The sequence below is a fragment of the Ambystoma mexicanum genome, chromosome 10 (assembly GCF_040938575.1).
Source record: "Ambystoma mexicanum isolate Mex_15411 chromosome 10, UKY_AmexF1_1, whole genome shotgun sequence".
NCBI lineage: Eukaryota > Metazoa > Chordata > Amphibia > Caudata > Ambystomatidae > Ambystoma > Ambystoma mexicanum.
In genome coordinates, this window is record NC_090932.1 from 369,729,031 (window position 1) to 369,756,306 (window position 27,276).

Consider the following 27,276-nt stretch of genomic DNA (forward strand, 5'->3'; position numbering starts at 1 on the left):
AACCCTGTTGCAGTGATCTGTTGTGTGATTGCCTGCAACCACATATTCTGATCCTGCTCTGTCCATTCACCTCTCACAAATAACTTATGTAAAACCTGTTCTCTACCCATCTTGATGTCTACCAATGTCGCCCTTTTGGAAATATTAATTTCCTTCCTGATTTACAGAAGTTTATTTTATCTTTGTAAAACAGACCGTTTCCTCAGAGCGTTCCCTTTTGAGGGGTGCTATTACAGTGTAACACATCGTGGTAGCCCAACAGGATTTATGTATCTTGTCAGTTAGCACACTGTATTAAGCTGCACAAGTGGTATGTCGAATCCCGAAATCCCCTGCATGAGCCCCCAATCTGTAAGTGATTTCAATCCAGCACTCCAACTAAGTCAATGCCTAGTATGGGATGCCCAATGGAAACCCTTATTTAAATATTTTTATGTCAAAAGTTCTTTTAATTCTGGATGATGTACCCTTATATAACGCCCCTCTCTTTGAATCCCCCCGGTCTCACTGAACCAAGAAGAAGGGTTGTTTTCCAAATTAAAAGTTTTATTTGAAGAATTGGACAATATATATATCACACTTTTATAAATATGGATAATATCTGAATATCACACTTATGAATATTTATGCAATGATCAGCAATGGGTAATATTATAATATCAACAATCTCTTTAATCAATTAGGAGTAGGAATAGGAAGAATAATATAGCAGAGAATACATTGTGTGGGTTGAATGAAATGCAGTGATGTGAAAGAATGCAACACAGAAATAAACTTGATATGAATTCAACCAAAGACAATGTAATCACTCTTTCCCGTTAGTACTCACTCCCCCAATATGCAATATGAAGAGATGGAATGAGGGCACACAGGTATCAGGAATAACAATCAACAATTGCAGTTTCAATCCCAATTTTCCCCCACCCCCACCAGCAAGCTTGGAGAAAACAAGAATGATTTTAAACAGGTCAAAATGCATTTAATTGTGATTTGAAATGAATGGGAAAAATGCTAAAAATGACTTTAATTCGCTAAATAGGATTCAGAACTAGTGAGAGCCGCTTTGGATAGGTTCAGGTAGACACTAGCAATGATTGTAGAATGATTAGCAGATGGAAACGAAATTCAGAAGTTGAAATCAAGAAATAGATGTTTTACATGGAAATTGAGCCAAATGCAAATTTACTGCAACTTTTCCGCGTGCGAGAAACGCGATTACGGAAAAACTGTAAGGAATTGGAATGTCTTTTTGGGCTCGTTTGAAAGCTGAGAATGTTAGCTTCAAAATGACATACTTTTCGTTCCTAGCACATACGGTTCAAAAGTTACAGAGGTTTTTGTAAAGGTCGATTTTTTTCGAAAGGAGTCAAGATTTCAAATGAAATGGGGCTTTGAATTACAAACAGGTTGGCTTACACTAACAATTCCCACAGGATTATATGGATGAGAGAAGGATTCAGAATGGACAAAAGAGATTCTACAATGCCGTCTGGATATGTTGGAATGGGTTGGATGGATTACTTTAAACTAAGGGATGACTATAGACAGTTCTACGCTAAATACTCACAACTCTGATTTAAAATGGACCCGTCAAAGATCTGGTCAAAGGTTTGGACTGGACTTCGCTCGCCACCGGACAGGTATCAGGCACTTGGTTCTGCTCTCAGCACTCTGGTCTCTGCGCGGCCTCTTGGACTGGATCTGATGGGTTCTGGGTTACAGCTCTGCTGGTCTGATTTGGATCTTGGGTTCTAGCAAAGGTTGTTGGCCAGAAGCAGCAAACAGCTCAGCCAGGCCGTTGAATGGATTAGGCCCCGCGGATGTTTAGGGGTTAAATCAGGTTTCTAGATTTTAAAGGCCAGTTGAGAAGGGTTCAGCTTTTTGGATTGGCCTTTTGGCTTCAGAGTTCTGGAGCTGGATCTAGGTTCTAGAGTCTGGATGTAGGTTCTGGAGTCTGGATCTAGGTTCTGGAGTCTGGATCTTCCTGCAGGGTGCTTCACCAGTGGATCAGTTGATGAGTGAAAGTGTGTGTGTCTCTGGGTCCTCAACAGTCCCTATTTATCCATTTTCCAAAGTGGGTGGGGAGGCTGATTGTCAATGCCCAACCCTCTAAGGATCTGATAGGTCAGAGAATTCCCTGTCCTCCGTTTTTTAAGAAAGGAATAGTGTGTCATGATGTGTCAGTGTGATGCTGCCGTTTACAATCTAGGGAAGAAACTCCCCTTTGCTTTTGCCCAGAAAATCTATATTTCCCAAAAAACATATTTTCAATATGCACAACTTGTTAATAATACATAAATACATGACAGATTGACTAAGGTACATTTCTGTCAAAATCTTATCTTCCTACGAGTTTTGGTTAAATGACAATTTTTTGCGCTTTTGGTTGGTTACACATTTTTGGATCTGTAAAGTTTCTTATACATACATGCACATACCCTCTGGGCATATTCCTGTAATTTTTCATGTTCCTAGCATAATCACAATAGCTACAATATTACAAATGTCATGGTTCAGTCACTGTATGTCGCACAGATTCCAGATTAGTTTTAAACTGTGAGTGAATTTTTCATTTTAATAATCTCTAAATTTCATATTTTTGTCAGTTCAGCACACTATTTTATAAGTCTTTTCCCAAAACATACAGTTACTTTAGTTTCCAATCCACATTTCCAGTCTGGCCCGCCTCCAAGCTTGGCTGAGTCAGAGAGTCACATGGTCTTCTTCCTGCCAGGGCAGCTGATGTCAGTCACACCCGAATTAGCATTTTCATTCAGCTCAAGGGAGCCCTTTGTCTACACTCAGAGCAACATGCCAGAGTGCCCCTCCCAGTTCCTTTCACACCAGCCTGCCAGTTTCTTAGCAGAGAGCAGGGGGAAAATTCCTTTGTTTGGGAGAAGGTGTGGAATGTCATTGAAGCTCATTGTGGCTAACTTTAACTTTTAAAAACAATTTCTGAAATTGTCTTGTCTTAAAATATAGATCACATTTTCAACAAATACATCAACAAATTTCTTAATTCAAGCCTTTTTAAAATATAGTTTTGAATTGTATCTGCCTCGTAGGCTTCTGATAGCAAGTCTTTCTTTGGCATACTTTGAGTTCAATCTACAACCTTGAACATTACAGGTTTTAAAAATCGCCAGCTTCTGACAGAGGTGAGTAACGGTATTGCACCCATTTTTGACATATTTCTTTCCAGCAAGCAATCTTCAATGTGGATTTTCTTCTGATAAGTGTACTTCTGTGGACATTGTAGTTATATGGATTCTTTAAGTAGAATGATGTTTAACACCCAACAAGGAGGTTGGGTCTTTTGGGTGGTTTGTTAGCCATGATTTTTGCAAATTTGACAACCAAGTAACATGGATTTTCACACAGCTCTGTGTTTCTTTTGCAATCAGCCTTGCTTTGTAGGCAGCCAAATGATGGGTTTTGGCAGTAGTCTCCTGTGTTAACACTGAGATAGGCAAAAGTGGATGGCGGCCTATTTTTTGGATTTTCACTGCACACTTTTGGGTGATTTTTAGCAAGCAGCATGCTTTCCAGTGGCCATTCTGATGTTCCTGATGCAAGCAATGCACAGGAATGTTGCAGGGTCTGGACTAGTGGGTTGAAAACATCAGTAGTTAGTGGGGATGCTTACGTCTAAGGATTTTGTTTTAAGAAGAGGAAGCACCCAAGCATCCTTTATTTTGGTTGGGATAGAGCAGGTGGAGAATGAGGCGTTGATGAGACTAGCAACGAAAGGTGAGAGGGCTTTGGCACAGTCCTTGACAACAGGAGCTGGGCAAACATCCCCTTAGAATTGTGAAGGTTTGAGACCTTTCATGATCTGAATTACCTCTGTCTACGAGACTGTTTTGAAGGTTAATAGGGGTAGGTTTTGCTGGGTGGTGGTGGGACAGGTTTTAGCGGGACCTGGAATGTCAATGCTGAGTGTGTTTCTTTTCATAAGGATCTTTTTCAGAATAGGGTCAGACTGCGACAAGAAATAGGCACGGTCACAAAAAAAAAAATTGGCCTTCAAACCATCATTCGTCAATCGCATAAATTCACGACTTTATAGGAAATGCTACGTAAGGAGCATTAATGTTGTTTGTTGCATGTTATGTTTTGCGTAAACGCTTGTGAAAGGGATAACATTCCTTGTGTTCTTTTTTTAAAAAACGTCATCATCACATAGCTTAATACTTATTTTGCAAAGCCAGACTCAAGGCATGTCTACTAGTTGCCACCAGTAATGCAAATAAAGTTGCATTTAATGAACAGTACAGCCAAATGAAGACACCGGAAAGTACATTGCCAGTTGTTTTTATGCTCAAATATTACATTACAACACAACTCAGAAAATAACATAACTTTGCATACAGTTCTGTGACAGGGTCCACAGCTCCGACGCGCAGGAGTAGCATGAACCAACCACCCGTACTGCGGTTTTGGGACCTGCAAGTTGATGCTTTTACATTGCTCCACAAACCCAGCAGGGACGGAGGGTTACAGTGATGGTGGTTGGATAGGAAGGGGAAGTAGGAAAACCTGAATGAGGTTTAGGGAGAGGATAAGGATAGGTTGGGGATGTTAGGGTAAGGTTTTGACCACTTGAATGATGTTGCAGAGTGGGGTAGCAGTATGGGAGGGAGCAACGTGAGGCAGGGGTGTATTCTGGTGTTTCGCCCTGGGCAATATGGTCTAGAGAATGCCCTGGAAACAACGGCAAATCTTTTACCAGAAGATTTGTTGTGGGCCTATGGAACCCGGAGTTAGCTATTCAGTACCATGCGATCATTAAGATGAGTTTGAGGACTAGGGACATAATTCTTTGAAGGGGCAGCATTAGAATCTGGTTTTAGAGAAGTGTTTCAGCTGTGCAACAACGATTTGTGTGCACAAAGCTTGATGCAATAGCACACGCTAAATCAGACCTGTGATAGCATACAGATTGGTGAGTTTCATTGCAGGGATAGATGAGGACAATGGGATTCCATTTCCCATAGCAAAGAAGGGGAGGCGGCATCATTAGGTAATAATTTAATGGACATCACAATAGATGTCTTCATGATGCATCATGCAAAATTGGGCTAATGCACTGCCCTCTATTTGACCTTTTGATACTCTGCACCAGAAGAGAACTTGCATTTCTCAACAAAACCATAGTCTGCTATCTCGTTTGTAAATAAGAAGACCTGTATTTTGGCAAAGGTTTTACTTTAAGTGTTATGTCAGAAAGGATGTTCAGCAATGGTTTGTAATAATGAGTTTAAGAACAAGTTGCTGCATACCTTCTCCCCAACTGTTTGAGCGTAATAAATTTGCATGCAGTGCCTTTTTGCCACGAGTTTGAGCAAACATTCTCTGCGCACATGAGTGTAAAGGGATACTCGTTAAGGTGATCATTGCATTTATTGAACTTTTGCCTAAACAACTTAAAGTTTTCCAATGTGTACTGAACACACGTTAGCCTTCAGACCACTGATGCAAAAAAGAAAAACCCCAATAGTGGGGATATACTAACATGAAAGAGAGAGAAACGCATGGTCAGGTTGGAAATAATAAACGGACTCAAGGAAGTTGGGTGGCACATGGCACTATGGAAAGGGTTGGAGGAGACAGTGCATAGGCTCTGGAGGGGACAAGTGCAGAGGTCTCGAAGAGAAGATTGCGTAAACTGCTCCAAGAAGATAATGTGGAGAGTCGAGAAGGAAAAGCTGCCGCAGGCTAAACCTGATGGTGGGGAATATTATCCGTCAGCCTAGGCCATAGGGAAGGGAGCTGCATACATGCTCCTGTAGAGCAGAATGGCTTGCGAAGTTAGTACAATGCTTTACTAGTATTGGTAATAGTGAGATATAAAACGGCCATTGATCCATCAATCAATCAATCAATCAATCAATGAATCAAACAAACCTGGTGTGCATTAAAAGCAAAGCCTAATTTAAGAAAAATAAAGGGGGCTGTGGTATAGCAGCTCGTAGGAGTATTCTATCTCTTTTTATCTGCTTTTAACTTGCATTTTCTGTGATCCGTTTTTCGTGTTCTGTTCACGTTTTTCTTGATTTCAAAAAGAAAGAACAAGCAAAAGCAGCGCGTGGAAACAATAGTGTGTGTATGTTAATACTCTTTATTAGCTTTCAATGTGCTAAAGCCTTATTTACACCCATGTGTGCCAACTTTCCTCAGGGGCAGAAGTAGGCTGAACAATACTTTGATTTTCAACTCAGTGGCGGAAATTCACACACCAAGGGAAGCGAAGGAGCCGTATCCATCCCCAGTTCACGACAACACACTTTACAACGCATCGTTTCACGACGCATTTAGCAGCAGCAGGAATTGTGGAAAAGATATAGCATTTACAGGCAGCAAGACCCTACATCTTAACATGAGTTGCCTGTTGTCAATGCTGAATGGCGCACACAGCACCATTGAAATTACACCCACCTTGAACATGGACAGAAAAGTTTGCCTGAGCATGTCCATTAAAGAATGACCTCTACTAGCTGAAGTTTGAGAGCACTCACCTCAGCACAGTAGTGTGCATGTACTGGAGCTGCCTGCACTCTAAACGGAAACCGTCAGAGTAGTAAAATCAATACCAGAACATACTTGTTTCTAGGCGCTACGAATGAACGAAAGACCAACAATAAAACATAATCTACATATAAATGCAAAACAAGTATTCATAAAATGTACTCAATACTACAGTGGTCAAGGAGCTCCTGGCGTGCAGCCCCTCCGCTCGTGGACACATTGCAGATCACCACAAAGAAGACCTAGTGGATTCCAGCAAAAACGACATGTATTCTTACATGGCTTTGTATGCCTTGCTTGCCTCTCTAGATTTCAATTACCTTGCAGCAACACCACACAGCAGGCAGCAGAGGGACGACTGTGGCTCACATCTGACTCCTGACGGCTGGTGCTGCCTACGCCACACAGTCCTCTGCGAGTCGTTCTTTTTAGTGCGGCTCAGCCCATAAGTGTCCTAAAGGGGCGCCAAAACAGATCATCTGAGCAAAGAACAAGTGAAGCGCCAAGCATACATCCATTAATGAGAGCAAATGTGTTTCAGCAGCACTCTTGTAGTGCTACACTGGTGCAATTTATTTGCCTATTTAAGCAGGTCTGGCATTGCAAACAATTTGGCTATCAACTTAAGTGTTCCATGAATCCATTCTAATGTGCATTTGGGTTCCGTCACTGCCACTTGCTTTGCTTAAGTTTAAGAATGTCTCCACAGCACTTGACCTGACCTTACCTGGATACTGGTGTTGCCCGCCTGGCTGGCCTTCACTTCCCCTCTTATTTATTTGCCTCCAGTTGCCTGGCTTGCTAGCTGCCCACAGTCGGTTGCTGCCTGGGGCCTCGCATTGTCAAAGGCGCGCGCTGCCACCTGCTTCTCTCTCTCCTGCTCTCCTGGCTCCTGGGCTGCTGCAGTGCACTTGCAGGTCACTAAGCAGAGCTGCATCAGGTCATCTGGATTCTGTCAGGTGGTGCCTCCTAAACTCGTGCCTGCCCTCCTGCCATGCCCTGGTGCCTGTAAGACTCAGTCACCCAGCATTGAGCACAGCAGACACACTTTGCTTGTCACTCACTTCCTTTTGAATGCAAATTCAAAAGGAAGTGAGACCGAATGACAAATGGCCTGCTCTCTGCTGGTGGACCACAAGTGCGCCAAGGGGGAGGCTGGGCCAAGGGAGGGGGGAGTGAGAGAGAGAGAAAAGACAGCCGGAGAGAAAACTGAGAGAGCAGATCACTGCTGGGTGCAGTGGGGATGCGGGGCAGGTTTGAATAACTGGTGACGGCCACGGCGCTGGCCTGTTGTTGTTAGTAACAACAAATGAAACAAAGTAACAGGTCCAGGGAGCCCCACGGCCACCATCGCATCATGCAGGCAGCTGAGCCTGGCTGCCTGGATGTAAATTAAATTATATAACTTGTGTGATTTTTTTCCGGCCCCCAGACTGTGTAAATAAAAACTGTCCCACACACGAGATCTGAATCGCCCACAGGCCGATCAGCCGACTGGCCAGTCCGTCCCTTTTTCTGAAGATAGTCAACTTTTTTCAAAAGGCCATTTTGGATATTAGAGCACCAGGTAATATCCTTAGTGCTGTTAGTTGGATAATTGGCAACACGTCAATTGGGTTAACTGTCTCCCTTGTTTTGATAATGCCACCAGTTCCATGATGTATAGGTTAAAAGATGCACTCCCATAACCCAGAGATGCATCTGCAGGTTTTCACAAGATGTAAAAAAAACCTTTAGCAGAATCTTACATCTAACACAAGTAAGTAGCTAGCACACAGACGGAGGCAATACATTTTCCCAAGCCACTGAAATAATAGAAATGACATGGTGAATATGATTTGATGTCATTTCAGGTTAACCTTTAAGTATACAGACCAGAGCAAAAACGTGAATTCTCTTTTTTGTACCTATTGTTTCCCCACATCATTTACATTTGAAAATAAAAAATTAATGCATCATGTTATGGATTCGTTGACACCTTAAAACGTAAAAAAAATAAAAATAAATGAAGGCCATGCAGCCTATATACCACGTTTTACGTTATATTATACGAGCCAGTTCAGCCAACAATTAAGGTTTGGACATATTGGAAATATTCCTGGATCTAACATCAAAGGAAAGAGGCAGAAACACGTCGCCATACTGAGAAAACTACCACAGAGAATGAGACTATGTAGAAGTCGCAAAAGTAATTTTTTCTAAATAGTTTCCTTTTGTCTGCATTGTTTGTAGATGTTTTAAGTTAATGGTGCTGGCACCTCAATAGAGCCATATACTTTGCAGCAATGTTATAATCCGTTGTTGTATCCAAGGTTTCAGCCACAGCCCTTAATAAGATGAGAAAAACAGCAACAGATGAACAAATGATTACTCTCTCAATTTCTGCAATACAACATAAATCATGGCAGTACATGGAGTGTAAGGTTCCGAAAGTTTATTTCCAAAAGAAATATCATGAGTGGTAGGTAATACACAGGTGTAGTTTAAACGGCTTCTTATTTCTACTGAATCCACAATCGGTAGCTAAAGCATGTGGCATATGAACTATTAACAACAGGCTGGGGGTTGGGGGGGGGACTAAGGAGGGAGGGTAATTGTCCTATTTACAACCTACTGTATGTATTGGCTCAATGCCGAAGTGGAATCACTCGTGAAGACATCTCTGAGGGAGAAGCTCATTTAAACGAGAAAAAACAAAGTCAATAAGTCTGTTTTGTAAATATAGCTCTACAAGTTTGTTTTGTAAAGTACACATACAACAAAAAGGCTTATCATTGACATTTGCAAAGCCAGACCTGTTGGTCTTGCCGATGCTTGTTCTCATAGGTTTGCCATTGAAGAGAATTCCCAATGGTTAAACGTCAAGATATCTGCCAGACAGATGGCCGTGCCCTCTGCTGGAACTGCAAACTTGTTCTTGTTTTAATTTCTCTGGTAAGCAGCTGCATCCTAGAGAAATCAACTGGGTCTTATCTGGAAAAAAAACATGACTCCCTGATGTCTGCAGCTTTCTTGTTTTCCTGAAGAACAAAAACACAAACTGTTTTAACAAACGTAATGTGCATCTAGGCTGCATACAACAGCTTTGTAAATGTCATGGAAACTGTTTCATTATTTAGCAATAACAATCAGCTGCCAGGAAAATGCTCTCCTACAATGTCTTGTTGAGATGCTTTCACTCTTGTCTACAGGTACATTAAAAGCCACTGCTCAAAGTTTTCACACACACGGGAAACACACATTGAACAGAAATGTCATGGAGACAATCAAGATAACAATATCATATTCGGGTATGTACGGCCATTACAAGATGGCACCAGTAAAAATACTGCTTTCATTAAGATGCAACAGGCAAATAAAAGGCACGTAGCAGCCTAAAGCAGCTGATTCTTAAGGTTTGGGAGCCTAGTTTTGACTTTATTTTAGCCATACTACCATTGACAAATAAAAGAGAAGTGCTGATTAAAAATAAAATAGCAAAACCACCAATATTGAAATCAGGATATATGACACAATTATAGCAAAGCAGGTGTAATGCGGCATAGAAGTGGGAAAAACACAAATGCACCCAGCAGCATGGGAAAAAAGCTTTTAAAAGCAACATTGGACAATTCTCTAACCAACTTAACGTCCTTGTAGTCCAGGGGTCCCCAACCTTTTGTACACAATGAGCAAAATTTGGATATCAAATGGAATGGTGAGCAACATCCATTCTTCGACAGAGCATATCGGCACTCACTTGGTGTATAAGTGATTGCAATGCAAATTAGAAATGTAATAAAATGTAAGACTGCCAATAGAACATTTTAATTTGTACTACTTAACAATTATGTAGAACACTTGCCATTCTAGTGAAGTAAATCTGCAAGGCCTTTCTATCTATCTATCTATCTATCTATCTATCTATCTATCTATCTATCTATCTATCTATCTATCTATCTATCTATCTATCTATCTATCTATCTACCTGTTTGTTTTTATATGGCGCTATATCGCCCGCCTGGCTCAGAGTGCTCACAAAGGCACACCACATAGTACACAGAAAAGCTGCAACTCGGATCTACTATCCTAGGCAAGAGACAGAGTAAACTGTTAATTCTCTAATATGCTACTTCATTGAACAATCGGGTCTTAAGTTGTTGCGTAAACACAGTGAGAGACCCACTGTTCTTGAGCGCAAGCAGCAGGGAATTCCAGACCATTGGTGCCCAGAAAGTAAAGTTAGTGCCACCTACTCTTTTAAGGGTTTGACGTGGCTGATAGAAATCATGATTATTATTATTAGAACTGAGGTCTCTTCTAATGGGTGTTTTCTCTATCTTACTGGCAAGATAATTCGATGCAGTGCCACGTAGGCATTTATAGACTGTAACTGCGCCTTTAAATTTGGTCCTCTGTTCGACTGGAAGTCAATGTAGCTTCCTCCTAGCTAATGAGATCTTAGAGCATTGACTCAATCCAAAAACAGCCCTGACTGCTCCATTCTGTATAGTTTGCATTTTTGTGATATTCTTGGAACTGCCCATCAATAGACTATTACAATAGTCTAATTTCGAATTAATAATGGCAACGGCGATCACAGCAAGATTTTGTTGAGTCTGATATGGGCACATTTGCCAAAGTAATTTAGAGTTAAAGGCACAGGTGGATTTTAAATAAGTCGTCTGCCTCTTAAATGAGAGATGTGAATCCATGTAGATGCCTAACGTTTTTATGTGATCTGATACCATAATATTGTTATTCATTCTAAAATTTCTGTATAGGTCATCCAATTCTTTTAGCTTTTAGGAAGTACCGACTATTAAAAGTTCATTTATTTCTTCGTTAAGTGCTAATGAGTTTGTCGCCATGCATTTTTTGGAAAGCACAGAACAACTCCTTGACTCTTTGAGTGTCCTTATCGTAAATTCCAGACAGCTCAAAGACCAATTGGGTATCGTCAGCGTAGTTGGTAAAGCGGACACCCGATGCTTACAACATGTTGCACAAAAATTTAAAGAAAATATTAAAGAGAAAAGGGGACAGACAAGACCCCTTGGGGACACCGTACGTCAGCAAGCTTTTAAGTGAGATAAAATTCCCTTTTACCACTGACACTATTCTGGGTCCAAGAAATGATTTAAGTGAGATAAAATTCCCTTTTACCACTGGCACTATTCTGGGTCCCAGAAATTATTTAAACCATTTGGCTGCTTTAACTTCATTTGACAATAAGTGGTTGTTTACAGGAAATGTTAAGGAGCTTGAGTGCTCAGTAGGACTGTTTTAGACAGATGGGACCAATCAAGTTGTTCAAAAATATTGTAGGACTAAATAAACATTACCAGTGACTCCAGGTTCTCGAGCTAAATATTTTTAAGAAATGTAGTGCCAATGTTTGGACAGTAAAATTGGTCACAAATGGAAGAATGATTTTCAGGTGTACTTTAGGATTTCGTGGCAAATGGTGCATTCCTAAGCATACAAGACCAGTAATACTGTTTCTCAGTCATTGATTACTGTATTGCGGACTGTTTTTATTCAGGAATGTTCTGCAGTTTTCCATTTCTGATTGAACAGAGAGTGATAACTATCCACCTGAGGTAATTTTCCAATGGCATGGGGTAGGCACCAAGAAGATGTCTGACAGGCAAAGGGGCTGGTTGGCTGTGGTTAAGCTTGACAAGGAGGCTTTGGAAAGACTTACCAATTCACAAAAAATTAAGATATTGTCCTAAAACTGTTAAACAGTACAGAGACCACAAAGGAAAGTGCCAGTTTGTGTTTTGGTTGAAACTATCCAGCACAGCGCTTTTGGCAAATGGTGTCCCCCGGTTCAGGAGTTCCAGGTTATATAAAAGTTCGATGTAGAATGTAGAATAATCTCAAATAGGAAATGGATTAATGATTTAATGAGTGATGTGTACACGGCTGGCCAGAAGCAGGTTTCAGGGAAGGGCTTAGTAGAGTGGACCACTGCTTCCTACTGACAACCATCGTGGAGAAATACGGTAAGGTTAAGGGAGGGAGATTATTTATGGCTTTTTTCAGATCTGGAGAGACCATCCAATTTGATTGATAGGCATATCTTGTGGCAAAATTTGCATTTTATTGGGTCCCTAGTTTATTAAATATTATCTGAATGTGACACGCAGACATCTCACCGTCTGTCCCATGTGCAAGATGGGGGAATTAAAGGTGAAAAGCAGAGATGTTAGTTGGCACCAATGTATTCCTTTCAGACTTTGGGCCTCATCATGAGCTGGGAGGTATCCCGGCAGTATTATTGCCGGGATACTGCCCGGGCTAATAGCGTTACCGCCAAACCCTCCGATCACAGGTTTGGTGGTAACGGTAATTCCCCACTGGGTCCCGAAAATGGGAATTTTCCTGGCCCATTTACCCCCAGCTGAGAGCTAGGGGTAAATGCAGCCAAACCTGTGATTTGGCAGACCCTTAAATGCGGCGGTAATAGCAAATAGCAGGTCTCCCCCAGGTACACCTTGCAGCGCTTTATGAGCTAAATTATTTGTATTCAGTTTGAAGATTTTGGTCAAGTTAAAGATTTGTAACTTATTTTTTTAAAGCACATTCAGGATTTTCTGCAAATCATAAAGTGAATTTCAGTGTGTGATTGCAGCCTACCCTGATAAAGAAGAATTCTTATACTATGGAGGATTTTAACGTACTATCCATTTGTATAGGGGGTGGGATATAACCAAATACGGCACATTAAGTCAACTCAAAATAGCTTTTAAAGCAAGAGCTTGTCTGATGGGGCGAGAGGTACATGTCCAAAATATACCTAAGCTGCCCTCATAGAAGACGGCCAGGTGAAATCTGTGAATTAAGATCCCAGAATGCAGGAGGCTGATGCTGAAAGGTACGTTTAAATTTACCAACCCTCAATAAATGAAGAAGCTGTGCATGAGGAAGCCTGCAAAATGCGGGTCAATTGAGATTTGGTTCAATTTCTGTTAATTTGTCATTGTTTCAGTGTTTGGCATAAGCTTGGGCATGCATTGAAGCTATGTTTTATATAATGAATTGTAAGGGTCAGGTTTTTATATATAGCTTGAATATATTAAAGCTGCTGTTTTATTTTGGGCTTGTTCGATGTGAAGTTTATAAAAAATATGGTACATGTTTTTAAATGTTGCTAACTTAATGGAGAAATATGATTAAATATTAATTGAGTAATTGGTCAATACATGATGGGCTTTACAGATCACTACACTGCGGCTTTGGAGGTTACCTCCTAAGAATTATGTTGGCATGTAATGGCAAATTGTGTATTTTAAGCACATGGGGCTTATCATTGGTGAAAAAGTGGTTAGGAATAAAACATATTTTTTTGTAGGATTTGGAGCCTCTTTTCTCTGTCCAAAAGGAGTTTTACACAAAACTTGGTAGCAAACATTGGCCAACACATTGAGCATTTGACGACCACGTCATAGAGGTGTGTGGTGGTGTTAACTAGGTTTCTGGATGAATTAATTGTCTTGTTAATTTAAACTTATTACAGTAACAGATTTTCATATATGGCAAATTAATTATGAAAAATGTGGCGTGCATTTCGCTGATCTGCCTATTATCCGCATGCCAGATGGACAGAGTATCAAACGGTGACCATTTTTCCACCAAGAAACTATTTAATAATAAATGGAGGTGACACTAAAAGTAATATTTCAGATAACTTTAGTGCATGGTGGAATCAAACGCAAACACTTGTACAAAAAGCAGGGCCTTCACAAATTATTTAATAAAGGGAAGTTGAGCATGCATGCAAATTATATGTCGATTATCGTCCTACTAACTGAACAAAGGAACAAAATATGACAATTTTCTCCAGGACACAAACATGGGAACATGGTTCAATTATTTTGCTCATTAACACATTTGGCAGCTTGGCAAAATATCTGAAGATGACAGGGTTTTAACAATGATACTACTATAATAAGCAACAGCATGTACTGAAAAATAATGTGCATAGTGGCAACAAACTCAAATCTTAAATCTACATTGCAGGCTCATTTGCCAACATTCTTGCACAGTCCAGGACTCTATCCTGGCTACACTACTACTGAGGTCTCATCCCTTAAGCACCTGAACACCATGTCCCAGAGCAACTGGCGAGCAACAATTTAAGGCTCCGCGAGCAACATGTTGCTCCCGAGCTACACGTTGGGGATCACTGTTGTAGTCGATCAACAAAATATTGAGCACTATAACAGACCGTTAACCATGGTGCAACATGTCTGCATCACCTGGACCCCACTATATACTGCTGAAATAGAGGGCCAGCTCCCTGTAGCCATCCCTAAAAATAGGCTTTAATCCGAAGTGAAAGGGTGCAAGTAAAGGACAACAAACCATTCACGTATTTGAGCAGTGATGTTTGACAGCATAGCTGAGTCTGTTACGTACATTCCTATCACTACTTGTAAGTAGCCTGATTGAGTTGAGGAAGAGAAAACCATGCTCATAAAGAAAGAGAAGAAATGACACTCATTGGTCACAGCCCACACTTACTGTATTCTAAGCCTTGCAGACACTGCAATTCCGAACACTTGGGAGATATGATATGATGGGTTATTTATAACGTGCTTATTACCCAGAGGTTCCTAAGTGTGACCCGGGGATCAGTGCTTCATGTCGTCTTGCTTCCAAGGTGAGCACATTGCCCCTGAGCTATCCTACCGCTCCTCGTCCTCATGCTAATAAAGATGGATTTGGGCAGAGGGATGCTGAGAGAATCTGAAATGCAGGACTGAAAAAGAGAAACTTGAGACCAGTAACAGATTAGTGTTTAGCTGTTGCCTTAAAAAAGAATGTAGAATTTGTAAATTCAGAAAGATTGATTGCATGATCAAGCATCAAGCCAGATACGAGTGAATTCCCAGGGCTCCCAGAACATCGGCGCAGTCTCCAATTATGCCCATTAATCATCACCAACCTGTGGTGATGGACGAGTCATTCGTGAAGGGATCTAATGTAGACAAGTGTTGTAAAATGTTAGAGTTGTCAGTGAGCATGCCATTTTGGGTGAAAATGTGACAAGCATGCCCTCAGTACCAAGTTGCAATCAAGGAGATCTAAATCTTGATAGATCACACTCTAGTAGGCTAGAAACCATATAATGATGTAAAATAAGTTGTCGCCTGGAAGTTTGGCAGAAGACTTGGTGACTTTTTCATGCTTTGTAGTGGTAGCCCTGCTAGTCAGGCATGGGAAGCTTCTGAGAAAGCAACATTCAAATCTTTGAATGGCTGGGTTTCAGGGTGTGTAATCACACATTAATTATCAAAGACTGCTCGCTTAGATGCTCGGAGAGGACCCGTTCAACACTTGCCATACAGCGATACACCAACATAAGCTGGACAAATAGCTAATGTCCCATAGACGTGGACAAATGACCCAGTACCACTCAGATGGCTGTTTGACTAATTTCTAAAATGACTCAAAGCCCTCCACTGAGATCAAAGCTGGTCTGGCATAGAGATAAGGAACCTGGCAGTAATGATTAGCCCCTTTAAGGAAGGATAGTGACCCTTCAATTCCCATCTGAAACACAGGTCATGCTGTGCACGCCAACATATGTTCTAGGAAGACCCTAGTAGTTGGAATTGCAAATGTAAGGTGCAGGCAGTATACAAAGTCTTTCATAACAAGGAGCCAGCATGTATCCTTTTTGGTCAGTCCCAGAGACCCTGAATCTTTTCATGAAGTGAAGCTGAATGATTAGGACATGCCTGCCTTGAAATGTTATGTAAATTCACATTCACCGTCTTCATCAAAAGATTGTAGAGCCTGAACATAATTTGAAAGAGCACAATGTCCTAATCAGAACATGTCATGTCCTCCCAGTTAGATATAATTTAGCAAATATTAATGTCAAATGAGTAATTGTCACCCCAAAACTTTCATTCCATTGCATGTTTGTGCACTCTCATCTTTGGACACCTAATTCTTGCTGTGTGTTTCTAGCCTTTGACAGTAGCCATTCCATAATATTATGCCCACTGGATCTCTAGAGCTCCAAATCAATTGGTCGATTTGTTCAAAATCTACACTGAACTGAGTTCATCATCTCACCCTTCCAAAAAACTGGCAGAGAATATGGTGCCTATTTTCAAAGACCAAAAAGAAAATAACGATAAATACAGCATCCAAAAATAACAGGTAGCAACCTCACTTTGATCCCACCAATTCCTGTCACTTCCACATTCTTTGCAATGGGTACTGCAACAGAAGTCATCTAAACTGTCAAAGCTAGCAAAGCATTGTCTGCATGGACGGAAGCACTAGTCCCTTATCTGACAATCATCAACAGCTCCCTAAATCAAGGTGCCTTCTCCTCGACCCTCACAACCAGACAAATCCTCCAGCTTCTTAAGAAGGTAAGATCCTCGAGAAAGCAGTTGCCACACAACTCCTCTTACACATCGAAGCCAGTAACCTCCTTCAGTCCTACTAATCTGGCATAAGAGCCAGATGAGGCACAGAAACGGCTACCATCAAGGCAATCAATCATACCATTAAAATCCTCGATGATGGCCTTCGTAGCCTCCTAGTCCTCCTTGACCTCTCAGCAGCATTTGACACAGTAGACCTCAAGACACTCACAGACAATTTACCTACTGCATGGGGACCAGCAAGCTCATCTTCAACTGGTTCAAATGCTACCTTGCGAACAGCCAAAAGTTTGTACAAATGGATTCTCCAGATCGCCAACTCTACCCATCACCTGTGGAGTCTCGCAAGGATCCATCATGTCCCCCATGATCTTCAATATTTACATGGAACTGCTCAGAACATCCACATTCACCAAAATGCAGATGACATGCAGATCTACCTCAAGATATCCTCCATGGAAGAAATCCAGAAGCTCAAAGCCTGCCTCACATTGATCCAGTCTTGGATGTCCAGTGCTTACCTGAAGCTCACCCCCTCCAAGGCTGAATTCCTGCTGCTGACCAACAACACTAAACACCTGGACATCCAGACCTGGCTTTCTGCTATGAACCTTAGAGATTGGCACCCAAGTGGGACCCCTGTGCAAAGTCCCTTGGGTTCAACATTGACAAACAAATCACGTTCAAACAGCACATAGCATGGAAGACACAAACAGCTTGGTACCAATGTTCCGTCCTGCAGAAAAGGAAGCCCTTCTTCCCAGAAAACAACTTCGGATTCTCTGTCCCCTGAAATGTGTCCTGCATGCTGCAGCAAGACTCATTGAATGACTCTGCAAGTACAACCACATCACCCGACCGTCATCGAACTGCACTGGCTCTCACTGCAATCTGTATTATATTCAAATCCTGTAGCGTCATCGACAAGGCAGCCATCCTGACGTCCCCAAGCTACCTCACTCAGAAACCCAGCATCTTTGGAGGCCTGAGACCCACCAGAAGTAAGGAAATGTGCACACTTGAATTTTGACAGTGGAGGAAGGAAAGAACCAGAAGACATACTTTCTCTGCCCTCCAAGACTATGGAACCACCTCCCCCTCAACATCAGACTTGCTCCATCACTTCTACAGATCGGGAATGAGCTCAAGACATTCCTATTCAAGGAATAGCTTCTCCTTAACACCTATGTACGCTCACCCTGAATTCCCCACCCTGCCTGAGACATTGTGATCTTCTCCCCAGAGTGTTCCCCCCATGCTGCCAATTGCCCACCTTCCGCTGTTAGCTCCCTGCTCCTTTTTTCTCTGCTTCCCCAACTGTGTTCTTCCCACCATGATTCCAAAGCACTCCGTTGCTTCCCAGAGCTAGGCCATGCTCATTAAATACCATAAATAATAATAATAATAATAATAATAATAATAATAATAATAATAATAGTAATAATAATAATAATAATAATAATAATAATAATAATAATAATAATAATAATACTGACAGTGCCAAGCAACCTTCATGAAGGAGCAGATCGGTACACTGCGTTCCAGCATCACAACATTCTGCAACTCATCACTTCAATAAGGTACAATTGCTAACCTATTTCCTCCTTCATGAAACAATCAATCATACCCCTACAAAAAAGCTAAGTTTGGCCATATGATTTATTAAACAATGACTCTATATCTTCTTATGATTCTTGGCAAAAATCATTGAAAATACATAACTCAACTCCTCTAATGCATGACCTTATTCCAACACTGACAATTCGTCTTCTGATCATTTAGAGATCTATCTACTGGAGAACAAAAAAAGGTGGGTGGTTTTTATGGATTTGACAAATGTATTAGGGGCATGAAGCAGGATTGAAATTGTTGGCTCCTCTTCCCACTTCACCTAAGATAAAACAAATGTTTACCCACAGTGCTTGATTTTCATGCTGGTGGAAAATCATTGGACTTCCCTGCAACCTACCAGCCTTTAGCACATGTTGTAGCAAAAATTGGGTGAATTCCACAGGAATCCATGTTCAATCCCTTCAGACCTGCATGCATGGTGGGAGGAATTCAGGCTTGTTTGCACTGTGGTGTGCAGCACTTTTTGTAAAAGATTTTCTTAAGGTTTAGTGAGATTTTTTTTACGATGTGAATGCATTTTCTTTTTAAATTATACCTCGCTCACAATAACATCATGACCATTAGAGTGAACCATCAGATACAGGTCAATGGGAAAGTGCAACCAGCATCCCCCCTTAATGCTCATTTTCAAATCACAGAATATGTAAGTACCACACCTGAATTGTAGAAATTCTTATTTTTATGATTGGTAGCATTAATACATGTTAATTTGTTATTGTATAATGCAGAAAACCAGATTATACAGATAGAGCAATAGAAATTGCAGAGCAAAACAAAAAGCAATTTAAATTCCTCGCACATTGGTACATAAAGTCAACATAGTACAAATTCTGCTGTCGATATATACACACGACAGGAGTCATCTCACATAGACAATTGCAAAAGGTACATATAATGAACAATACATATAAACAGTGAAACCATTCGTAACACTGTGATTCAAAAATGTTTGCTGGTTGCACTGACCCATTCACCTGTATCTGATGATTATATAGCCCTCCTGGGCAGAATAGGGTCACCGCCAAGAGCCCGTTTTTCAACCCCACTAGAGTGAACCTACATATGGCACTACCTATCAAACAACCATTGGTAGTCCTACTGCTCAATCAGTCTGCAGCATACAGTGCTGAGGACCACATTCTCCTGCTAGAAGGATGGAATTCAGGAGGGCACCCTTGGCTGGAGAGTCTGAATGATAGAGACCTGAAATGCCCAGATCAAAAGAAGATCACCACACATCAGTTCCACACACATTGTTCTGTGTCTGAAATCTCCTCCAGACACCCCTGGCTGCTTTACTTTAAGGGTGGGACCAAGCCTGTGTTGCATATGGTCTTTCCCCTTCTGTAATGGCTTGGCAGGAGAAGAACATGATCTGGAGGGTTGCCCAGAACAATGCCAGTGGTTAAGATTCATTCAAAACCTTCCAGTCATCACCTCTTTGTTTTTTCTTTGCCACCCCGAGTGGGACGGGTATGCCCAGACGTGGGTCCCATGCCTGCTGGGCCTAGAGACCCAAGCTACTCCTCACTGATGGGGCCCAACAAGGCTGAAAAATGTTTGGGGATACTTGTGGTCTCGTGCAGAAGGGATGTGACCTAGCAGTTCGGGCTGGACTGCCCCCTTTGGGGTGGGACCAAGTCTGATTTGCATATGGTCTTTCCCCTTCTGTAATGGCTTGGCAGGCGAAGAATGATGGTCTGGAGGGTTGTCCAGAGCAATGCCAGGGGTTAAGATTCAGTCAAACTTTCCAGCCGTCACCTCTTTGTTCTTGCTTTACTTTTGAAGGCATCTCTTAGCGTACATCATCTAAAGGTTTGCAACAATCTTTCAACTATATGTTGATGATAATCAGCTATACCTCCAAACCAGGAAAATCAATATTGTGTATAGGCGCTATACAAATAAACAATCAATTCAATTCAATTAAAATCAAATCCAAGACGACCATATCGCAGACTGTTGACCAGCATCCACATTTGGATGACTAACTACTGTTTTAAATAAAAAATTAATGTAATTGGAAACAATGTCCCACCATACCTTCCTTATGAATTGCCCAAATCATAGTCGATCTACGTGTGTATTGTATTAGTCTTAAACAAACCTCTGCCACACATTAATGCCCTAAATGGTAATGTACACTTCTTCCAGTTTCATCACAACAAAAGCAGATTTATGTTTCTAGACTTGGCCACAAACTGGAAGTAAAGAGGGCAAGGCACTAGGGCTATCATATATACACATCCCAATCAAAAAAGATAATAAAACAACTACAACTGAAATAAGCTGACAGTGCCTGGAAGGCCGATTTCAACAATTACTGTTGGCGTTTCTTTGTATTTTTGCGACTTTGATGCTGAAGTATTCCCTTTAGATGTGAGAATAGTTTGTGGTCCTGTGTTGCAGAAGTTTTGAAGAGGTGGAGATGTTTAGTTAGTACCCACTTTACAACAACCTAAAGAGACAAGAGAGACTCTGTGCAACACTCTTCCCTGTAATGGAGGTCAATAAGGTCTGTCCTTTGACATCCTTAGTTCTCTCTGCTGCCAGGATCTACTGAAAATGTGTGAGTTAGAAAACCTGCCAACTTGCTTGAGCCAGAGAACAGAAGGAACAACACTTTAGATATACTCTCAACCCACATCCCTTGAAAAAACGGACATCAACCATAATGACATGATTCACGACTAACCAGCAGAAAAAAAACATAAAACGGAAGTAGCTTTTAGTTGATTCTGACCCGCAGAGGCAGGAACAGTCAGTTTCCTCCAAACACCCCCATGCACCAGTCTTGGCCCTGAGCATCAGTTGCACCACATGACCTTGGTTAAACAGGACCCTACAATTAGTGTTCTGAATCTTAGATAAATATGCCACCCTTACAGAGGAGACACTATTATCAAAATAATGTACACACGTTTGGAAATTCTCTAAGAATAAACTATCATACCTGTCCAAGCCATACATCTTGTTCAGGACACTAATATCCCCTTTTCTGGGTGTCTGTTAGTTCCCCCAAAGACCCTCCATCCCTAGCTTTTCCAGACCTGTCATCATTTCACCAAGCCATTTATTTTGGAAACCTCCTCCAAATTTCTATCAAACAAAATGTAGTCCTTATTGAGGGAGTGTTGCAGGTTAAAAAAAATCCTATGATACATAAGAAAGGGTCTTAACTGAATCCTATCCTCTAGATGCTGGAGCCCTATCTACTTCCATCATGCATAATAAGTATGCATGCCCTTTGGGACACCTAGTAATGCCCAAAAGAAGGCTGAGCTCCTCTGCTTTGTAAAGCCCTACAGATGATACTTTGTAATTCTAGATTTATAGATCTTCCTTGAAATAGGCCTCCAAAGTCTCTTTAAAAACATGAGAACTCAATTTACTGCCAACACCACTGCATCAGCTGTCGCAATTTATTGGCCCCTCAACCTTCTGAACGATAAATGATGAATTTCTAGATTATCATATTTAGGACATGAGGATGCATGCTCAGCCACTCAATCGGGGGCGAGAACTACCAGTATCTTGCACGCATTGTACAAGAAATTCAAGGCCCTTCCCAGGTGCCAACATTTGATTTAGGTGACTCAGCGGGTTGTCGCCCGGCCCCTCACCAGCACCCTCCCGACCCCTTTGCACCTCAATCCCCAACAGCCCCCCATGCCACTTACCTGCTGGGGGTCCCGGCTCCACCACACCTTCCCATCTCTGGCTGTCATAGAAATAGAAAAGAGACTTGGTCAATTTCATATTTTCTATAGCAGTGGCAGTAATGTTTTTTTCGCAGGAGATTGGGCTTGCACAATAAGTGCAGAGCCCTCCTCCTTGACAACAAAATACAACAATACATCTCCCAGATGGAGCCCCGGGGTGTGAACAGCTATCACCCGATTGTTGGTAGCGTATTGGGCCAGTAATAGCACTCGGGTCTTGCAATGCTTGTTCTGGTGGGCTGTTACCAGACAGATATGTTGCACCACATGGGAGTGATTGATATAGAATTACCTTCTTGAAGTTTCTCGCAACCGAAAAGGATAACTATAGCTCGTGCCCAGAGGTGTCTAGGTATTAAACTCAAAGACCAAATGTCTTTTGTTACAGAAATCTTTCACTCATGTTAGGAGTGTATGTGGAGGCCGCTTACGTCTTAGCAATGAGGAAGGCATAATCCACAAGCATCAAAACAGCAAGTCATTTGCCACCACATCTTTGGTATTTCTGCTCCTACCTTACAAATGGGCAGAATCAGATGGCAATGAATAGGTTGATGAGGGGTAATAGGACACATCCCTGCCACATCACTCTCCTCCCATTGAAGTGATGGTTTAACTCTGCTCCACTCCAGTGCCTAACAGCTGCAGTATGTTTTATGTAGTGATCAGGTAGGTTTTCTAGCTGGGACGATTGGACCCCAGATTCCCCTAACTCTGAGTACAGAAAGGTTCTGTTCACAGTGTTGAAGGCCAGGTGCATGTCAATTAAAGCCAAATATAAGCAATTCTTTCACTTCAATACATTTTGGCCAAATCATGTGGCGCAAAGAATAATGCTCCATTATCCCCACATCCCTTTATGTCCCCTTGCAGATAAGATAATGAACCCTTCTCCTCTTCCCATTGCCCTCTGCCTTCCCAGGAGAACCTTTCCTAGAATCCGGGGGTTGAGTCATTTAAGGAGATTGGGTCTGTTAAAACCCTTTTTTAAAGAGAGGGGCAATCGTGGCTGTACTCCGGTAGCCTGGGAACTTCCCCTTATGTATTGTAGCACTGAATGTGAGACTTATGAACAAGGCCTATGGGCATGTTAGATTTAAACAGATTGGCAGGGATCATATCTGGACCCCGGGGCTTGTTCGCCTTCTGTGCAAAAATTGCAATATTTACTTCCCTAGGTAGATGGAGTCCAGCTCTTTCGACCCTCCTGCAGCACCTTAATCTATTGCTTCACTGATTACTTCAGAACAGACCTTGGAGAAATGGCCTAGCCAAGTCATGCGGCCATGCCCCACATAATCCACTGTGTTGACAATTAAGTGCTCCCAGGTCTGCCATTTTACTCCCGCCCTTTTTTCCTTCAGTAGGGATGTATATCTAGATCTATCCTTTATATCTGGAATACTCCTTTGGGCCCCTTATTTGGCCATCTCCACTTCCCTAGCCACCCGTCCTTTGCTCGCATACATTCCTAATTAAAGCAAGCATTTATTCCCTCTGACTTCCTGACTCTCTGGGGCATAGTGAGATGGACACAAGCCCTAGCCGTGCAACTAATCCTAGGTTTCCAACACCCTCATTTTTTAAATTGTTTTTATTTATTGCATTTTGTTACACACCCAAACCCTTAGGTATCACGGCGAGGTTACAGACAGCTTAATAAAACATGCATTACATATAGGCCATTACGGCGCAGTTACCGTAGAATTTACGGCAATTCAGTGGTGCAGATACAGAGATATTAACAACAAGGTATAAAAAGTAAAGAACACAGTTATTTACAATGCAAAGTAGTACACACAAGTACAGAATTATTTACAGGTAGTATGATGGAGTTTATTATTGGTATAGGTTGAATAGCCGTTTTGAACAATTTTTTGAAACCCGTCAAAGTTTCCTAATTATTGATAGTGAGCGGTAGGGAGTTCTAATGTTTGGGGGTTAGATATTGAAAGCTACTGCCCCCTGCTCTGGTATTGTTGTAACGGGGCATTGCTAAGAGTGAATGGTCATTAGATCTTAGGGATCTAGTGATTTCTTTTTTGGCAATCGCGTCGTTAAGGTAGATGGGAGCATTTTCATGGAGGCATTTGAAGGTGATGCACAGAGTTTTGAAAATGACTCTAGCTTTGATGGGTAACCAGTGGTGTTCTCTTCTAGTTTTAGAGATGAGGTCAGATTTTCTTATTCCGAGGGTGGCTCGTAGGGCTTTCTTTTGTATAAATTGTAATTTATTGAGGTTCAAGATGGATGTATCAAGTAATAGTACATTGCAGTAGGCAAGCCTTGATAATATCAAAGCCCTGACTAGGGTAATGCAATTGGTAGGGGTCAAGAATTGGCGACTTAGTGCGATAAGTTTAGCGGTGTAGGAGGTGGAAGATGAGAGAGCGCTGATGTGTTTGGTCATTGAGAGGTTAGCGTCCAAGTAGACTCTTAGAGTTTTTACACGTTTCAGTACCGGTATCATAGTACCATCTATGTTGATGGCAGAGTAGTCTGGATGAAGTTCACTTATTTTGGATTGGGGCCCACGATGAGAACTTCTGTCTTCTCATCGTTGAGGCAGAGGCTGTTTAATACCATCCAATTTTTAATTATGGCGTAGATTTTGTTGATAGTCAGAGTATCTTGGGTGTAGTTCCCTGAGAGTAGGATAAGGACCTGAGTGTCATCTGCAAAATTGGTGTAGATGACACCCATATCGTCTAGCGCTGAGAAGAGAAGCTTAGTATATGTGTTATAGAGTGTGGTTAGAGGCAAGAGCCTTGAGGTACACCAATGAGGACTGGTATGGGGTCTGCAGATTCTTTGCCTATGGAGACTATAGAGGTTTGTTCTGCTAGAAAGGATGTAATTTATGTGGTAGTGTCAGTGGAGAAGTTAAAGTCTCTAGCTAGGGTGGAACAGAGTTTGTGATGATACACAAGTTCAAACGCTGCAGATAGATCCAATAGGAGGAGGATGCAGAGTTTGACCACTTAGGATATGTTTTGCAGGCTCTTGAGCAGGCCCATCTGACCATGAAGGCGAGTAAGTGTAGAATTGATCAGAGTAAAGCTGTCTACCTTGGACATGAGGTGGGAGGAGGTGAAATCAGGCCATTGCCTAGCAAGGTGCAAGCTGTGCAAAACTGGGCCACCCCTACTACTCAAACCCAAGTGAGAGCCTTCCTAGGCCTCACTGGTTACTATATGAACTTCATAGAGAGCTATGGGACCATAGCTTTTCCCTTGAATGTGATTTTCTCACCCACATTTCCTAAAAAGGTCAGGTGGAATGAGGAGTGCACTCAAGCATTTGAAGGTCTTATGAAAGCCCTTTGTCAAGCTACAGTCTTAAGAGCTCCTGAATACAACCAAAACTTCATTGTGCAAACACATGCTTCCAATACAGGTATAGGTGCAGTTCTGAGTCAGCTGGATGAGAAAGGTAGGGAGCACTCCATTTGCTTCATCAGCAGGAAGCTGAATGAACCTGAAACAAGGTGGGCAACCATTGAAAGAGAACATTTTGCTATTGTGTGGTCACTGAAGAAGTTTAGACCATACTTGTATGGGTCTACTTTTGTGATTCAGACTGACCACCAACCCTTGAGATGGTTGATGCAAATTAAAGGGGAAACCCCAAAACTACTGAGATGGTCAATCAGCCTGCAAGGTTTGATTTTACCATTGAACAGGTCTGGGTGTCACCACCAAAATGCTGATGGTCTCTCCAGGATGTTTGACCGACTGGAGTAAGGAGATTCATCCAGGAGTGTATTAAATCCTCCTGTCCCCTGGTCTGGGGGGAAAGGTGTTAGGGAGAATTCTCAAGAATGTGCTAATTTCCCTTACCTTTTGAGACCCCCAGCAACTCTGCTGGATTTCTAGGATTTTCATTTTTACCTGGGAAGAGTGTGAGCCTTTTTACCCACTCTTTCATGGGATGTGTGTTTTACTTTTGTGTTCTTTGGATATGGGGTTTTAAACAACTTCATAGCATCAGTATCATCTTTTTCTTGTGTGTCACACCGCACCTTCAGTGCAGTGGCACATGGGTATCTTTCAGACTTCCCAAGGTTTATATACGTTCTCTGGGACTGACTACTGTCTCCCAGAGCATGTAAAGTTAAATTGACTTTGCTAGTCTTTTTAAATTCATAGACCCAGCAAACACTATCTTCCTATAGAGTGCTGTCGGGGTTGCCTAGCATCCCCTCTGTCTAAACACTCATGTAACATCCAAATGTTACCCTTTCCTCTTGAAATGGCTAGTGGCAGTGGTTTTAGTATGAACTACCATGATTTCTCACGACCGCGAACACTGGTAGCTAAAAATCGTGTCAGCCATGTTTTTCAATATGGCACCCATGACCCCTGTACAAAAACAGACTCTGGTCATCTTTTTTCGCTGTTTCTTTTAGGAAAGGTCCTTCTTGTGTTTAACTCTGAGAGCCAAAACAGGTTTGGTCCCTTTGTTCGATGCCCTTTGGTGGGATTCAGTGCTGAAGCCCTCCTCTGGTGCCTGAGTGTCTGGGGTTGACAGGATGTGTGGGAGGTGCCCGAAACTCCCTTCGCTTAGACTCCTAGGAGACCTGAATGCACTCTGGTGTGATTGGTTGGCTGAATGTCCGGCAAGGACAGCCACCCTGCTGGGTGAGTGGCAGCTAGGCTGGAATGAATGGGTGAAAACTGTTTAAAAGCAGGTCTCTTGGACTTGGAAGGAGAGTCGACCACAGGAACGAAAGAATCGAAGACGAGCTGAAGGAAGATGACTGCTGCAACTCCTGGACCATTGGTTTTCCTGTTGAAGCCCAGCTGCAGATCCGAATTGCCTGAAACTCCATCAACAGAGAAGCTCATCCAAGGACGACTTCTTCCCTTGAGCTGGTGGGAACAACCAACTTATAAGCCACCTGGACACTGTCTCCATACTGGTCGAATTTTCATCAGAGTGCTGTTGAAAACCAGATAGCCAGTGAGAAAGATACCAGTTTGTAGACTTTAAGACACTCA